Below are 14,164 nucleotides of genomic sequence, written 5' to 3'. Positions count from 1 at the left end.
CAAGGACACACAGGGAAAGAGGTCTTGGGATAGAGGGGACATCAGAAGAAGAGAGCAGAACTGAAAGTGAGCACACAGCTCCCTGCCCTTGCAGAGGGTGCTAGGTCTCCAGACAGAAAAATTAAAGAGCGGAAGTTAGTGTTAGGCAGATGGGTACATTAGCAGGCCTGAGGGATATGAAGGGGGCTCCAAATAGCATGCATTGCCTGGCAAGGACAGAGACTTCAGTGTATAACACAGTTATGGCCGTGCCTTAGTTCTTAGACCTGAAGTCGTCCCACGGAGCACAGTGACCCCATAAGGTGGTGTGGGGCGCTCATTCCTGCAATACCCGGTATGTAGCATTCCGGGGTCCCACAGCCCATGCCCAGTGACATCAGAAAAGTGAGCATCCGGGGTGGGGATTTAGCCCAGTGGTATAAGTGCCTGCCTTGTAAGCAGGCAGTCTCGAGTTCGATCCCTGGTACCGATAAAAAGGAAAAAGACAAAAAAAAAAAAAAAAAAAAAAGAAAAGCGAGCATCCTCTGAAGACCACACTCCTTGGGCTGAGGTCTGAGTTAGATTCTCCCATGACTGAGGTCCCCGAGAGAACAGCGATCACCGAAAAGGAACAGGACATTTTGGGGTCTCTATATCCCCAAGTTGTCCCCAAGGGAAATGTCAGTCAGTAACACCATGCTTGCCCTTCTGAACCCCAGTAGTAATTTCTGCGCCTCCAAACACACACAGGGCAACCCCCTTCATGGCACAGCTTGCCTTATCACCCTAAGGCATAACTCTCTCTCTATCAACTTTATAAGAAATTCTACCTGTCCGTCTGTATGCCGCATTGGTCTTGACTCAGTTTTTTCACCAAGGTCACAAGGAATCAAAGACCAAGGTAGTGAAGGCCTGGTTCCTCCTGCATCAGGACCCAGCCTCCAGCAATGTTAAGGTTTGTACTTAGATGACCACCAAGAGCTTTGTGGGCTCAGGGGTGAGGCTTGTGGCTGCTGTAGCTGGCTCGGTGTGGGAGGTGGCAGTGGCTGAAAAGAGGCAGTTGCTGGGTTTGTGGCTGGGAGCACAGATCCCTCTCCCCAGTGCCTTCCTGAATTCTCTGCTTTCCAGCTGCATTGGGGTGAGCAGCTGTCCTCCTTGGGCCCCAGCACCATGCTGTCCAGCCTTGGAGCCAGCCGACTCCAGATCAAAACAGGAGCCAAATGTACCCCTCTTGGAAGACAACATGGCACCTCTCCTTGATGCAGAACAACTGCTGCAAAATTAGTTAAATCGAGTCTTATTTCCATACACTGATATGCACAGAGCTGGTTAAGGTATATCTCTTTCTCTTCAGTTGGCTTTAAGCAATGCAAATAAGGCGTGCTGAAGTACTGATGTGTAATCTTTGGGGCCATTCTGACAGTCTCCTGCTTCCTCGAATGTGCTCCTACAAAGGATCTGAGCACAGTGGGATGGCAGAGCCAGTCAGCTCCAGGAATGCCAATGGGGTACGAGCCTCAAAATAAAAAGGCTACGAGTTCCCAGGGCACAAAAACCTACATATCAGAAACTGAAGCAACAGCCTCCAAAAATAATTCAGTTGCTACCTTAATTAAATTATGCAGATTGATCCTTCTGCGTGTCATTCTCCCTGCATTTGGTAAAGATGCTTTTCTCCCTATCTGGCTGGCCAGCTCAGGTTACTTGTAATTCTGGCCATCCTTGCTCTCACTCATTCTCAAGCCACCTTTTCTAGACAAGCTAATAAATTCTGGGAGAGACCTTGGATCAAGGCCTTTGTATACACAGCCTTCCTTGGATGAGGCTTAGGACCCCTTGGCTGCCTTTAACTTTGAAAATGTCTTGGTGTCTTTATTCTTGCTGTGAGTCACATTGGAGGTGGCAGATTGGAATTAATCTGCTGGAATTTCAATAACATCTCAGTGCGATTACAAATACAACTTTCTGGATTGTGAGGAGGGCTGGAAAGGGATTACAATACTTGGATTATAATTCTCAACACTTGGGATTACAATATCGCCTTCCTCTACATTGTTGGTATCAAGTCCAGTGTCCTGGCAACAAGGAAAGTTACCAAGACACCTAGCATCTTCACATGGAGAAACCATGAGTTGAGTTTTAAAAAGTTGTGTGTGATGACTACAAGATAAAAACTGTAAAGGCCCAGCAGGCAGAAAGCCACATAGACTTAGAAGGTGTTTCGGGCCTTTGGGCCGAGCCGTGCACATTGGGCAGCTGTCTGGTTATAGGGAGCAGGGGAAATACAGAGTAGAGGAAAACTCAGTGAATTAGTTTGCCACAGCTGCCATAGCAAGCAGCACAAACTGAGTGGCTTAAACAACAGGAATCCCCTGCAGGTCTGAGCCTGGAAAGCTGAGCCCGATATTGGAGAGGTGGGCCTGGCTCCCTACTAAGGCTCTGGGGATCTGTTCCGGCTTCTTCCTGGCTCTGTCCAGTGGTGGTTTTACAGGGCATTCCTCCCGTGCACCTGCCTTCTGGTGTGCAAGTCTCTTTTTTATAAGAAACCAACTGTGTGAGATGAGGAACCCACCCTGCTCTCTCCTGTATGACCTCATCTTAACTAATTACGTCCACCCTTAGGTGTTAGATTTCTGTTTGACAAAATACCTAAAGTAACCAATGTACAGGGAGGAAAGTTCTTTTTTTTTCTTACATTTTAAAGAGAAAAAACCCACAAAACCCAAATGCTTCCTGTCATCCTGTTTGGAAGGTTCATTTCAGCTTTCAGTTTCATGGGTCTCAGTCCACGATCACCACGATCACCCTGTTACTTTCCAGGCCTCAGCAAAGAAGCCTGGTCCCTCCTGGTGTCCACAAGGCAAAAAGGCACACGGGAAGGGACAAGGTCCGTCCAGATATACTCTTCGCTCCCCACCACATGGCCTGACTTCCTGCTGCTGAAGGTTCCAACATGGCTGAGTTTGGGGGAACTCAACATCCAAACTGTAGGGGGTAGGGGTGTAGCTCAGAGGTAGAGAGCTTGCCTAGCATGCAAGAGCCCTGGGTTTGGCTCACGGCCCTGAAAAAAACTTCCAGATTCCAGCCCTTACTTTTAGCCTCTATGTGGAAATTACCTTATTTCCGTGTAAGGTCAGGTTCTGAGGCTGTAGGGACAAGGCCTTCACTACTAGGGTTTTTCGGAAATGCGATTCAACCCACATGATTGGCACAGCGTGAACTGCGTTAGAAGAGCAGGGCCAAGGATGGAGCCGAGGAAAACGTCAGCTGTGAGGGGGCGAAGAGAGCCACTGAGATGGAAATCAAGAGAAAGGCGTAGGAAGCGCAGGAGCGATGACCCACACCAGGGGAGAGAAGTGCTTAAGAAAGAAATAATTAACAATGCTCAAAATACCAGGCAAGGTGAAGCTAGATACTGCCATTGCCTTTGGCAATGTCATGGTCACTGACAAAATGGGCAGATTAACAGATGGACAGTGATTTTTTTTTTTTGTCTTTTTCGGTTTTTATCGGTACCAGGGATCAAAATCACGACCGCTTGCTTGCAAGGCAGGCGCTCGTGCCGCTGAGCTAAATCCCCAGCCCCAACAGTGATGCTTTTTAAAGCCACTTTCCGGGCAAACCTACGGAGGGAATGGGTCGTAGTGCACACTGGTCACCTTTGAATCCAGCCTCCTGGGTCAGAACCTGTGGTTTCCAGCCTTCTTGCGACTAGGACTTGAAAATAGCAATCGGGGGATAGATTGCAGGTCACAGGGGAGATGAAAAGCAATACAGGAAAATAGATCTAGGGAAGCCCGTGAGCTATGATGGAGAGAAAGGGGGACTCAGGCCAGTAGGTACCAAGGACAGCACCAGAATTTATTCCAGAACCATCTGGCTGTATAAATAACTACTTAGTCGTTCTCAGCTGTGTGGCCTCCAACCTCAATTCTTTGGGCCACTTGGAGACTTCCCAAGCTACTTAATATTCTTTTATTTAATGATAGTTTTATTGAGAGAGCATTCACATGCTGTAAAATTGGTACATTTAAAGTATAACAGTCCAGTGGGTTTTGGTATATTTATAGGATTGCGCAACTATTACCACTGTCTAATTCCAGAACATTCCATCACCCAAAAAGCAGCCTTCCCCTGTTCTGCTTCCCCCCTCACTCTGGCAATGACTACGCTACCTTCTTTCTCCATGGCATCACAATTTCTAGCCAGTTCGTATAAATAGAATCATACAATATTTTGTGTCTAGCTTCTTTCACTTAGCAAAGCTGTTTAGCGATCATTCTCCTTGTAGCTTTCTCAGTACTACATTACTTTTTATCAGTGAACGTTACATTGTATGGAGGTACCACATTTAGCTTATCTGTTCATGATTTGATGGGCATTTGGGTTTTTTTTTCTTACTTTTTGGCTGTTTTGAAAAAGTAGTTACACTATGTTATGTTACTAGGAATAATGTATGAGTTCCAGTTTCTTAGCTGGTATTTCATTGTTGTTTTGATTCCCTAAAGACAAACTTAAGAATCTTTTCATATACTTATTGAAAACTCCTGTATCTTTTTTTGTAGAATGGTCTGTTGAAATCCTTTGCCCATTAATATCTTTGTAAAATGCACTTACGTGTACACAACATAAAACTTACATTTGGGCCTTTTTCAATTTGTTTTTTGGTAGTACTAGGACTAGGGACTGAACCCAAGGCCTTTGCACTGAGCTATCCCCAGATCTTTTTACATTTTTACTTTTGATGTAGTGTCTTGCTAAGCTGGCCAGGCTGGACTCAAATCTGCACTCCTGCCTCAGTCTAAAAGAGTGCTTGGTTTACAAGCATGTGCCATAGCACCTGGCTTGTGCTGTATTTTCTTTCTTGCTTTTTTCCCCTGATTCTGGTGGTGGAGCTCATGGCCTGATACATGCTAGGCAAGGTCTCTATCACTAAGCCACATCCCCACTCCCCACCCTTTTTCTGAGAGAGTCTCACTGCTGCTCAGATGGTCTTTTACCAGATGACTCAAGCAATCCTTCCACTTCTATCTCCCAAGTACTGGACACTACAGGTCAGTGTCCAGCTCCCAAATTTTATCATTTATTTTAAAGTAATATTTGTGTCATTTTTGATTTTCAGCTTTTCTCTCCATGGCAACATTTGGGCAATTAAGACTTGAAAATCAGACTTTAGGGTAATAATACCTGCATAAATAATATTTATGACCAGATGGGCAGAATTCTTTTGGTATTAATTTTCAGGAGTCTATGAAATGGTGAAAGAAGGTAGGATTTCCTAGATAAGGTTCTTAGGCCCCAGGAAGGACCTAAACAGTATTATCTGGGGCATCGCAAATTGAAGATGGAATCATTTCCTGGTAGAGTTTCCTGGTGGATTAGGCTTGGTGACTGCCACCGCGCCACGGGCTGAACTGCTGCTTCCTCGTGGGCTGCTTTAATCTTACCTGCTTCCTCCCAGCAGCCGCATGGCAATCTCTCACTTCAGACAAGGGACTGACAGACACCTGCGTCTAACAGGTGTCTGTTCCTTTCACAGATTTAACTGGTGTTCACTGAGCACGGGTCTCATACACCACCACCCTGGCACAGGGGAAATGAGGTTTGCTCCTGTAACAAGGAGCTGGGTGACTAATGGGGTGGGAGTCAGGGCCAACACGATTAACCATAAGCCTCTCCTTAAAAGAGGCGTGGAAGACGGTTGAGGGTTCAAGGGAAGAAGAAATCGTCTTTTAAAAAATGTATGTTTTTCACCCGCTGAGGAGGAAACCCAATTGTTATAGTCAGCAGTTTGCAAGGAAAACAGTTATATACAGGACACATAATTTATAGTATTATTCTGTAAAGGTCACCTAAAGAGTCAAGTACAAAAGAAGAGTGCAGGAAATCTGTTCACACACTAAGACCCAAAGAATTCAGCCTAGGGCCTGGATCCTATGGCAGCGTCCTGCTTGAGTCCAGCTGGAGACCTGGAGCGCATGGTGGGGAGACAATGCCCCCCACCAAGAGTCCAACTCGAGTTCTAGAGCCCATGACAATGTCTCACGCAAGTCTGTTTCACAGATCTGCATTGGGAAAGCCCAAAGGTCAGTGGTGGAAGCCAGAAAATTTACACAGCGGGTGAAGGAGCTGTGCCAGGAGGCTGAGGGATCTGCACTGGAGCCAGGAAGCAATGTTCAAGGTAAGGGCTGGGGCTCCCCTGAAAGTACCACAGCCTTCCTCAGCAAGAACAGGGTCCTGAGCTCCTCTGATGATGAGAACAACCAAGTTCACACCAGGAAAGTTCGACAAGGTCCTCCAGGAGAATGAACAACATGGGGAGAACCAAGAACACTACTCCTTCCTTTCTAGGTCTCCTTTTTATGCTGGCAATGATCCTCAGGTGGCCGTCTACACCCAGCACCATGCTGACTCAGTCCAGGTGGTGTAACAAGTCGAACACCAGCTATCAATCCTACACGACAGGGCCCCACAAACGTTACGTAAGTGCTGTCCCACTGACCTACTTCCTAGTGCTGCCCACGTTTTTGTGCAGGAGGAAAGACTGCTTGAGGAGGTAGGGAAGATCTCAGTCAAAGCAAGCATGACCTGTTCAGCACGAGGGGAGAATTGTGGGAATGATACTGCAGCATGTTCGCCATACAGATTATCCAGATGGCCAAGGCCCACTAAGTTGCTACAGTCCTTTCTGTAGGTGCTGGCTTCAGAATCTGCTTCCTCCTGTACCATAAAGTTAACCTCACAGAATTCTCCTCTGACTCCCTCAGCCCCAGAAACTCATTGTCTTGCAATGCCTATTTCCCCTGAGCCTGGCCTATCCTCTTTCCACCTTCCCCAGTCCAAATCCTGCCTAAGCTGTGAGTCTGAGGCTCAGCTGGAAGCTCTTGCAAGACAGAAACCTCTTCTTCTGTGTTGTGTACACAGTGACCTTGATGGAGGCGCTCCTAACCCCTAGGATTCCCTGGCTGCTCGTGTGTGCAGCTCATCTCCTGCACTACCTCGTGTTATGGTTTATATCTAGATATCCCCCAAAGACTCATGCACTATAGAAATTCACCACAGCAGGGCCTCACAGACGTTAGATAAGTGCTGGGCCATGGAAGGTGACCGGGCCATAGGGGTGCTATACTCAATAATGGATTAGTCTACTAGTGAATTTATAGCTAAATGTGCTGTTAGGAGGTATGGCCAGGTGCGAAGCATTGGGTCACTGGGGGAGTGGCCTGAAGGACTTATCTCTCTTTCCTGGCTCCTCCACTTCCTCTCTGCTTCCTGACTGCCATGAGGCGAGCAGCTTTCCTCTACCAGACCCCCTCTGCCATGTCACCCTGCCTTGGGTAGGATGAATGTGCCCCACAGTTTGGCACCTCCAGGTGGTGAGGTGAGAGATCCTTAGGTCATTTGGGAGCATGTCCCTGAAGAGGATAATAGGACCCAATTACCAGCCGTGCCTCCACCAATCTGTACTGCTATAGGCCCAAAGCACTGAGAGCAACTGATCGTGGACTCAGACCTCCAAAATTGTGAGCTGCAATAAGCCTCTTCTTCTTTTTTTTTAATTTAAAAAAATACACATAAAAAAGGGGGAGATTAAGATGAAAGAGGACATAACAACACAGGTCAGAACAGAATAATTTAAGCAACATAGTGTTTCATCACAGGATAACCTGACATAACAGTAGCTACCATAGTGTCTCTTTCCTTGAAATATTTGAGTATGCCTTCGTATACTATCAAACATAACAAGACAGTGTAAAAAACCATTTAATGAGGCTAAAAGTATTACAGGGTGTTTAGAACCAACTAACAGAAAATGAACAATGGTTTCTATATTATCTCCTTGACTATAAAAAATTTTGTTTATACTATCACATATAATAAAATCCAATAAGATACAACATGACAAAACCAATGGAGATAGAAAAACAAAAGCTTGATAGGACTTTAAAACAAGCTGATATTAAATCAGCACTAGCTATTATAATTAAACCTCTTCTTTTATAAGCTGATTGTCTCAGGTTTTGTTATAGTACTGGTAAACTAATGCTACACATACATATAAAAATAAAATGTCATTTAGTAAAAACACTAGCCAAAAAATTACTTTGAAAGGGAGAATTAAGATTAATATTAGTTGAATTGATTGTAGTGATGGTAATATGTCAACCAGAAAGGGAAGATACTCAGTCTAAACAAAGGACTATCACTAACTCAATCAAGAAGAATCTTATTGCTACGGTCTGGCTGTATCCCCCAAATCCATAACTGAGTTGAAACCTAATTGCCAATGTGGTACTATTAAGGGGTAGAACCCTTAGGAGTTGTATTGGTCATGAAGGCTCCAGGCTCATGGGTGGATTAATGCCCTCTGTCTTTCCTGCCCAGTGAGGTCACAGTGCTCACGGAGCCATGTTGGAAGCTGAGAGCAGCCCCCACCGTGCACCAATCTGCCAGCTCCTTGCTCCTGGATTTCACAGCCTTCGGAGCTGTGAGAAAGGCCTTTCTGTTACAGGTGTGCTGGCTTCTCGGTAAGGACAGCTCTGAGAAAGGCACAGTGAGAAGATTTCATCATTGTGCAACATCGCTTGGATTTACCTCCACAAACACCGAAGGCATAGCCTGCTGCACGCCGAGGCTACGTGGCCCCCTACAGTGGCTTGCGCAGGGAATTTAGTATGCTTAGAGGCATGGCGAGCATGAGATGAAATGCAGCACAGGACAAAAGGAAATGATCAACAGACCTGGAGATTGCGTGACATCTGAGCTGTGACTAGGAACCACAGGACACTGTTTTACAGTGAACACCTTTTATAAGTAGAAAGAGGCCACTCTGACATAACAACAAAAAGTTTAGTGTGCTAAATGCATAAGCCAGTAAATAGTAGCTTACTGTATTACCATGAATAATGTTCTGCACAAAATTATACATACTTCACTCTGGCCCAGTTGGTGCCAAAGTAGGTTTGGTGATGTCAGCACCTCCACACACATGAGCAAAGTGTCCTGATGTGAATTAGTTTGATTTTGGTGTCAGCAGGTGACAGGGATTTTCGGCTCCACTGTAATCCGATGGGACCAGCTGCGGACCTGAGGCGCAGCACTGATGGAAGATCAGTTTACAGTGTGTGACCATGTGACTGAGTTTCTAAATCACCCAGGCTCGAGCAAGTCATAAAGCAGCACAAACAGACTTGTCTTGAGATATTTTAGAGTTAAAAACTGAAGGAAGAATAGGGAAACATGCCTCCCTTGGTGCCATCATAGAGGACACCAGCTGCCTGCTCACGCCACAGCTCCTTCAGCCCTCTGCAGGAACAGGATGAAAATGTGGCAGATTATTACAACCAGAACCCAGGCACTGAAAGACTGAACGGGGATACAAAAATTAATTATAGATTCAATGAAGAGTCAAAACCGGAAAGTAAACAATATTTCAAAACAACTGGGAAGTTGACAGGAAATTAAAGTCAGAGCTGAGTTTCTTGTACCATTTTCTTAAATGATGATGTGCTGACCCTCCTGACTAATCTCTTAGCCCCAGATGCTCCTGGGGCTCCAGGGATGCCTATGCAGTGGAGGCTTCAGGCTGCACCATAGAACCTTATACCAATTCAAAACCGAAAATGAAGGGAAAACACACTAGACAGCCTAGACAGAAAGAGAATGGTTCTTTGGGCATAAGTCTGTGTTCCCAGCTACTCAAGGATGAGGCAGGAGGCTCACTGAAGTCCAGGAGTTCAAGGCTAGCTGGGCAGCGTCTTTTCTGTTTAAAGAAAACAAACAAAGATATGTTTGTCTCTGACAGCAGAGAGCAGAAGGGCCCTGTAAGGAGGGCACTACTAATATGGGATTCATATTTTGGTCATTGCTCCTGATATTTTCGGAACAATAGGAACAGAGAAACTGAAGGACCAGAAATAAAACAATTCTGCAATAGTCAGTTGATAAACAAACCAACACAAAATAATAATATCAGGCAAAGGCCTTTTTAGAACTATATATCTTTGGACTGTGGTGACTTACTATCTGTTCAAGTCTTGAATTACAGGCAAAACAAACAAAGGAATAAACAATGAAAATCTCTCTGTTAAGCTCTTTAATTCCAGGTGTGGGGAAAGTATGGCGATTGAGTTGTTATCTTATTCTTCGTGACAGAGTTCAATGTCTGTCTCTAACTTCCTAAAGGCCATGTTTTCTATAGAGGCTTACTTTATTTATCCTAGGGCCAGGGTCCCAGTGGTTTGGGTCTCCTGGGCTCCAGCTGTCTTCCTGCTTCAGCCCCCTCCAGAGCCAGGACTACAGCATGTGCCGCTGCACCTGATCAGGAAGGCATCTTTTTGTTTCATTTTTTTTTTGTTTTTAAATAAACTTCCTTTTCTTAGGGAGGGTTGCTGAGGATGGAACCCAGGGCCTCCAGCACTCTAAGCATTGCTATACTACTGGGCTCCACTCCCCCAGTCTAAAAAATAAACTTAGAATAAATGTAAGGGACAAACACAGAAGCACACTAGTCTTAAGTCACCTGAAAGTGACCACGACCCCAATCAAGAAACAGAGCCCAGTGCAGTGGCACACATCTGTAATTCCAGCTACCCAAGAAGCCGAGGCAGGAGGATCACAAAGGGAGACCAGTCTGGGTAAATAGAAGCCAAAAGGCCAGGGAGGTTCTCAGTGCTCCGAGCCCAGTCCCTAGTTACGGGGTAGGGGAAGGATGTTACCAGCACTGCCGATGCCCTCTCCCAAGGGTAGCTTTGAGCTACATGAATTTTTTCATAGAAATATGACAAGGAATCTGATTCAGGAAAGGGGCTGGACAGAGAGTCCAAGGGTGTGTGAGTGTGTGTCGATGTATGTTTATATTAGTGAGATGTGCAATTCACATCTGCCTGTATAATCAGTATTCAGAGCATTAGACAATATATATAGTTGGTGTATGTGAAGAATGAGAGATGAGATTAGTATATGGTTGACCTCTGTAGATTTTGTCTTTTCAATATCTGATGCCAATTAAAGGCTGGCATTCTTGTTTTAATAACTAGGGTTTTAAGCGCCTGCCTTGCAAGCAGGCAGTCGTGAGTTCGATCCCTGGTACTGATAAAAACGAAAAAGACAAAAAAAAAAAAAAAAAGAAAAAGAAAAGAACTGGGGTTTTTTGTTTTATTTTATTGTTTTTGTTTTTGAGACAAGTTCTTGCTAGGCAGTGCAGGCTGGCCTTAAACTCACTTATGTAGCCTAGGCCGGTCTCAGACTCCCTCTCAGCGATCCTCCTGCCTCAGTCTCCCAGGTCATGCACCACCTCACCCAGCTTCATTTTGATAATTTATCATTGAAAAGATACCTGGGGCTCAGGATGTGGCTCGTGGTGGAACGCTTCCCTGATGTGTGCAAGGCCCTGTGTGTTCAGTCCAGAGCCACACAAAATAAGACAAGTTGTTATAAACATTCCATGCTGTTTGGCTATTTACGCAGACTCCCAGAAAATAAAAATCACAGAGTTAACAGCTCTAACCTAGATGTACTGAATGAGAATTTCCATGGGGGAAGCCTGGTACCCATGATTATTCACTTAACAAACCCTGCTGTAGGTCTTATTTCAGATACTACATGAAACCCTGGCTTTGTCTAAGAAATATGACAGGGCCATATATTCAGTTAAAAGCATTATATACGTTTAGTTGTTGTTGTATTGTTCTATTTGTGTGTGTGGCGTGGGATTCAAACCTGGTGTATCACACCTGCTGACAAACACTGCCTTCCTCTGAGCTGCACCCAGCCCTGTGCTGGGTAGGCTCCACGGACACACTGTCCAGAAGCTTCTGGGGAGCTTTTCCCAGCGGCTTTTCTGGCTTAGACTCCTTCATCAACTGCGTGGTGCACTTGGAAATACAAATCAGCACAACAACTGGTGTTACTGGAGAGCACCTTAGCGACTGTCCCAGGGACCCTATGGTGCTCTTACCTCATGCTCTAGTAATTCCACTTCCCAAACCTTCCCTGAAAGGCAGCATGGGTGCACACCTGCCATCCCACCACTCTGGAAGCTGCAGCAGGAGGACTGTTCATTAGAATCCAGCATGGGCAGTTTAGCAGCTTAGTGAGACCTCTCAAAATCCAAAATAAACAAGAGCTGAATGGTTCAGTGATTCAAGCCCCAGGATCAGAAAAAAACTGGAAAGCTCCTCAAGAGTGTGGTGACAGATGTCACGTCTGGATATCTCCCTCAGGACACCAGCTCTGGGTCCGAATGCTGGCTCTCTACTTTCTGTGCCACCTGGAACCAAATATGCAACCGCTCTGCGCCTCAGTCTCCTCATCTGTGAAATAGTAACACTAGTAGGGCTGTCACAAAGATGAAATTAGCCTAGACTCATAAAATACTTGAAACAGTGCTTATCACAGTCAGCAATCTACATATTATTAGCTATATGACAAAAATGTTCATCACGGCAGTATTTATAATGGGTAGATTTGGAAAGAAGTTAAATAACAAGAACTATGGGAACAAATACATATACTGTTGCACATTCATATGGAAGAATCCTGTCATACAGTACTATATGGTGGTTACAGACACAGGAACTAGAACCTGAATGTTAGCCTCACTTGGCCAGCTATGTGGCCTGGGAGAACTTTCTTAACACTCTTAAGTGCCTCAGTTTTCCCAGTTAAAGTGGAGATTAAGGATGATACTCAGCCAAAGGTTAGCTGCCATCTATGCATAAAGCACTTGAACTGTAGTTTGGATGCCAAAGGTCCCTCCAAGGCCCCTGTAATAAAGGTGGGGCCACTGGCCTGCAGTCTTACTGGGAGGTTCTGGAAGCTTGAGGGGTTGGGGCCTTTCCCCCATGGTGTTCCCAGCTGCCACAGGCCCAAAGCAGCAAGACCAAGCAACCCCGGGCCAGAGCTTCTGAAATGTGGTGCCAAAATAAGCCTTTCCTTCTTAAAATCTGATTTTTATCAGGTGCATTGTATAGTCAGTGAAAGCTGGTGAACACCACATGGGATGGTGTGGGGCTTCCTCCATGTATCTAACTCCATTTAGAGTTGAAGTTCTGTGCCCCATTGCCCCATTCATAAACTCAGAGCCCCTGGCCAGCCGCTGAGAAAGCTGAACAAAACCCGAGTGGAAGAGGTGGTAGATACAGACCAACCCCTGGATGCTATGTGCACAGCTACCCTCCAGAGGTCCCAGATAGTGCTGCAGGCAGCACCAGCACAGACTGCTCTGCATAGAAGAAAAAGGAAATGAAGAAAAGAAACACCCACTGCAGCAAGAGCCCTGCAAGAGAAAGGGGCTGCAATGCCTTTGCTAATTTCCTGCCTGGGCTTCTTTCTGTCTCCCTCTGCTTCCCTCCATGCCCGGACTGATCTGGATTTTTCAAACCCTAAAGGAAAACAGATTCGTGTCCACTGAGGGGAAGATAAGCAAGGTAACACCTAAGAAAGAACCTGGGGCTTCCCCTGCATTACTCCACCTTGCTCCAAAGGCCTAAGTAGCACCATGGACATGGCCAGATGAGATTCTGGATCTGCAGGGACCTGCAGGGGGATGAGCAGCTGTGGAAACCCCCGGTGTACTCAGATGGTTCTCTGGTAACCCCAATTCCTGGGTCAGCGAGGGCCACCGCTGTGTGGGTCCTCCAGCAGGGGTGGTCTCCTGCTGCCCCATTGCCCGGCTCCTCCAGCCATCCAGCAACACCTAGACAGGGGCACCCCAGGCTTTATTGCTGCATGAGGAGTGTGGGACCAGAGCTGTTGCTCTCTCAGGTCCTATACTCTGACTCCCTGCCGCAGATCCAGCACAGACTCGGGGATTTATTTCTAGGGTCACTGCTGCTTCACAGGCTTCCCATTGTCATTTGGTAATGGGCCATAGGTAACTGGTATTTATGTTGCACCCCCAGCGTGGCCAGAGACAAGAGCTAACCATGCAACGGCACACAGGAAGGAGTCACATGTCTAAGAAATCACTGCTTGCTACTGTGCTGGTTGCAAATGCTCTTGGGAAAACAGAATCACCTAGGGCAGAACGCAGGCCAGGACTCATGTGTCCCCAGAGCCCTGGTTCGAGTCCCTTAGTTCCACTGTAGAAGCCCAGTACCAGTAATAAATCAAAAGGAAGAGTGGGTTGTCCCGGGCATTCTGGAAATGCAGTTGCCACCCAGTTGCCTGTGAAGTACCTGGG

The 14,164-nt window shown here is 46.0% G+C and overlaps 1 protein-coding gene across 4 annotated transcripts in view; it reads right to left on the bottom strand.

Annotated features, from left to right (window-relative positions):
- Trim2 (tripartite motif containing 2) overlaps positions 1-14,164 on the bottom strand; it is a 166,497-nt gene that overhangs the window by 97,130 nt on the left and 55,203 nt on the right. The window lies entirely within an intron of this gene.

Source organism: Cavia porcellus, unplaced genomic scaffold, assembly GCF_034190915.1.
Source record: "Cavia porcellus strain 051 isolate PalLab524CR breed Dunkin Hartley unplaced genomic scaffold, mCavPor4.1 scaffold_14, whole genome shotgun sequence".
In the NCBI taxonomy this organism is placed as follows: domain Eukaryota; kingdom Metazoa; phylum Chordata; class Mammalia; order Rodentia; family Caviidae; genus Cavia; species Cavia porcellus.
Note: the sequence above shows the minus strand (reverse complement) of the source record. Positions and strands in the feature narration are given on the sequence as shown.